The sequence below is a fragment of the Galeopterus variegatus genome, unplaced genomic scaffold (genome assembly GCF_000696425.1).
Source record: "Galeopterus variegatus unplaced genomic scaffold, G_variegatus-3.0.2 Scaffold1559, whole genome shotgun sequence".
Classification (NCBI taxonomy): Eukaryota; Metazoa; Chordata; class Mammalia; order Dermoptera; family Cynocephalidae; genus Galeopterus; species Galeopterus variegatus.
The window spans coordinates 312,047-316,642 of NW_007727670.1; positions in this window are offsets into that span (position 1 = coordinate 312,047).

The following is a 4,596-nucleotide window of genomic DNA, read 5'->3' on the forward strand; positions in this document are numbered from 1 at the left end:
TGTATTTTCTTGGTTTTTTTGCATTTTGGGTATCTCTTTTTGGGTGTTTGTTCATTTTGGCAGGGATTTTCTCTCGAGTCTTGGACTTCTGATTCAGTAGATGGCGCTATTTGAGCCTTGGAAATCGTTCCAGCAGGCTGTTCAGCTGTTCCTTCTTTCTTTATTTATTTCTGAGATTCCGCCTCTTTTAGCCGGGCCCCTCCTCACTCTGTGTGCTCAGGACAGGCCTGAGGCGTGTCTTCTACAAACCTTGACTTTCAGTTGAGTCATCAAAGTTGTGCCATGCCCCCGCCCTGCCCAGCAGGTGTCCTGACTGAGAGGAGAGATTTTACAGAAATACAAATGATCATAAAAGCCTACTATGAACAATTACATAGCAACAAATTGGATAATTTACAAGAAATGTGTAAATCCTGCACACATGTAATTTACCAAGATTAAATCATGAGAAAGTAGTGAATGTGAATAGACCAATACTGAGCAAGGACTTGAAATCAATCATAAAGCCCTCCGTCAAAGAAATGCCCAGATAGATCTTCCATATGATCCAGCAATCCCACTTCTGGGTACATACTCAAAGGAATGGAAATCATCATGTTGAGGGGAAACCTGCACTCCTATGTTCATCACAACTCAGTTTACCATAGCCAAGACATGGAACCATCCTCAATGGCCATCGATGGATGACTGGATAAGGAAACTGTGGTATATATACACTATGGAATACTACTCTGCCATAAAAAAGAAGGAAATTCTCCCATTTGCAACAACATGGATGAGCCTGGAGAAACTTATGTTGAGCGAAACAAGCAAAGCACAGAGGGATAAATAATGCATATCCTCACTCATAAGTGGGAGCTGAGAGAGAAAGAAGGAGGGAAAGACCACAGTGGTGTGTTGGAAATGCAGAGGGAGAGAAGATACCTTGGGCTACAAAGTGGGTGGGATAAGGGGAGGGAGGAGGAGGATGGGGATAACTGGGTGGGGGACACAGGGTACAAACGCAATTTGTGAATGGGTATGCTGCCAGTGTGAATTTGGCCTTCACATCTTGGGCACGAGGGATGGCAATCAGCTTTGTATCTCATGAATATTCATAGCCAATAAAAATAAAATAAAATATTGTTTTTAAAGATAAAAAGAAGAAAAGAAATGCCCAGGACCTAATTCCTTCACTGTTGAATTCTTCCAAACATTGTAAAAAGGTCTAATACCAATCCTTCTCAAACTCTCCCACAAAATGGAAGAGGAAGGAAAACTTCCTGATTTGTTTTACCTGGCTGGCATTGCCAAGATACCAAAGCAAAGTAAGGACAATATAAAAAAGTACAGGCCAATATTCCTGATAAACATAGATGCAATGATCAGCAACAAAATATTAGCCACCCAAATTCAACAGTGTATTAAAATGTACGTTCACCATGATCAACAGGGATTATTCACCAGGAAGCAAGGATGATTCAACATACACATATCAGTAAATGTGAAATACCACATTAGCAGAATGTAGGACACAAACCAACAAATGTAGAAAAAGTATTTAACAAAATTTAACATCCTTCCATGATAAAAACTCTCAAAACAGTAAGTATAGAAAAAATGTACCTCAAAACAATAAAGGCCATATATGACAAGCTTAAACCTAACACACTCAGTGATGAAAAGCTGAAAGATTTTTCTCTAAGACTAGGAATAAAACAAGGATGCCCACTTACCACTTTGTTTCAACATACTACTATAAGTTCTAGACAAAGCAATTATGCTAGGAAAATAAATAAAAAGTATTCAAATCAGAAAAGAAAAAAATAAATTTTCTCTATTTGCAGAAGACATAATCTTATGTGTAGAAAACCCTAAAGATTTCAACAAAATCTGTTAGAATCACTACACAAATTCAGTAACGTTAAAGAATACAAAATCAACATATAAAAATAAGTTGTATTTTTATACAGTAACTATGAACTATTCAAAGAAGAAATTAAGAACACAATCCTATTTATAATATTGACAAAAATACTTAGAATTAAATTTAACTGGGAGGAAAAAGATCTATGCATTTATCACTGTAAGACATTAATAAAAGAAATTGAAGGAGACTCAAATTAATGGAAAGATATCTTACATCATGGTTGAAACAATACTGTTAAAATGCCCATACTACCCAAAGCGATCTACAAAATTCCAATGTCATTTTTTACAAATAGAGAAATAACAATCACAAAATTCTTATGAAACCACAATAAATCCTGAGCAGTCAAAGCAATTTTGAGCAAAAAGAATGAAGCTGGAGACATCACAATACTTAAATTGAAAATCTACTGCAAAGATAGAGTCATTAAAACATCATGATATGGTATGAAAACAGACATATAGACCAATGGACCAGAATAAAGAGCCCAGAAATGAACTCAAGCACGTGTGCTCAATTGATTTCTGGCAAAGGTTACACAATGGGGAACGGATAGTCTCTTCAATAATGGTCTCAGGAAAACTGGATATACGCATGCAAAAGAAGGAAATTGAAGCCTTATCTAAAAATCAACTCAAAATAAAGACTTAAATGAAACACCAATAACTGTGAAATTTCTAGGAGAAAACATAAGAGAAATACTATGTGACATTGGTATGGGCAATGATTTTTCTAATTTGACCCCCCAAATACAGGCAACGGAACCAAAAAACAGACCAATGAGATTACATCAGGCTACAAAGCTCCTGTACAGGAATAGAAAGAATTGACAATGTGCAGAAACAACCTATAGATTTGGGGAAAATTTTTTCAGGCTAAACACCTAATAAGTGGTTAGTATAAGAATATATATAAGGAGCTAAAACAACTCAGGAACTAGAAAACAAAATACCAATTAAAAATAAGCAAGGGATTTGAATAAGTATTTCCTAAATAAAGACATACAAAGGGTTAATAATAATATTATATATATATTATATATATATATATATATATATATATATATATTAGCCCTTTGTGTGTGTGTGTGTATATGTGTGTGTGTATAAATGTTTAACATTGTTAATCTTTGAGGAAATGAAAATTAAAACCACAATGATATATCATCTCACACCTGTCAGAATGGCTAATATCAAAATGATGAAAGATAACAAGTGTGGCAAAGATGGAGAAAAAGGAACCCTTGTGCACTTAGTGGAAATGTAGGGTAGTACAACCACTATGGAAACCCATGTGGAGGTTCTTAAAAAAATTAAAAATAGAGTTACCATATGATCCAGCAAACCTACTTCTGAGTATTTACCCCAAATTTTGAAATCAGTTTGTCAAAGAAATCTTTCCACTCTCATGTTCATAGCAGCACTATATACAATATCAAAGTTAAGAAATAAACTTAAGTATCCATCAGCAGATGAATAAGTAAAGAAAATGTGGTTTATATACACAGTGGAATACTATTCAGCCTTAAAATAAAATCAAATTTTGTCATTTGTAACAATATGGATCAATTGGGAGAACATTATGATAACTAAAAGCCAGGCCTAGAAAGAGAAATACTTCATGATCTAATTCATATGTTGAATACAAAACAATCAAATTCATAGAAGCAGAGAGTAGAATAGTGGTCCCGGAGGTTGAGAAATAGGAAGAGTAAAAACATGATGATGAAAGATATAAAAATCTCAGTTATATAGAAGAAATATTTTATTTTGAGTTCTCTAGTACAGTATGGTAAATATAGCTAATAACAGAGATGTGTACATTTCGAAACTGATGAGAGTTAATTTTTGAATCATTACTACAAAAGAAGGTTACGTATTTGAGTTGATGGACATGTTAACTAGCTAAATTTAATAATTCCACATTCTTTCATAAGTGCTAGCATCACTATGTACCATACAAATTTCTATAATTATAAATCATTGATTTATAATAAAAACAGAATAGGACAGATTCAATTCAAGAAGATCCACTCTGAGACACATTAGAGTCCAACTGGCAAAACTCAATGACAAAGAGATATTACTAAAAACAGCACGAAAAAAGTATCAAATCACCTGTAAGGGAGTCCACATCACATAGCAGACTGCTCAACAGAAACTCTATAGGCCAGAAGAGAATGGAACAATATATTCAAATTATTAAAACAAAAAACTGTCAGCCATGATACTATATCCAGCAAGGCTATCTTTCAGAAAAGGAGAAGTAGTGTGTTTCCCAGACAAACAAAATCTGCAGGAGTTCACAACATATGACCAGTCCTACAAGAAATCCTCAAGGGAATTCTGCATCTGGAACCCAAAAGGCAATAATCACTGCCATGAATACACACACACACACACACACACACACACACACAGAGAGAGAGAGAGAGAGAGAGAGAGAGAGAGAGAGAGAGAGAGAAATCCCCCAAACCCACTGGTAGAACAAAAAGGCAAATGAGAAAGAGAAAGAAACAATATTTTACCATCTCAGAAAACCAATGAACACTGAAGACAAAGAATAAAAAAGGAAAAAAGGAATAAAAGATATTTAAAACATCCAAACAAAAATTGAAAAAAATGCCAGGAGGAAGACAACACCTTTCAATAACAACCTAAATATAAATGGATTAAATTCCCCATTCA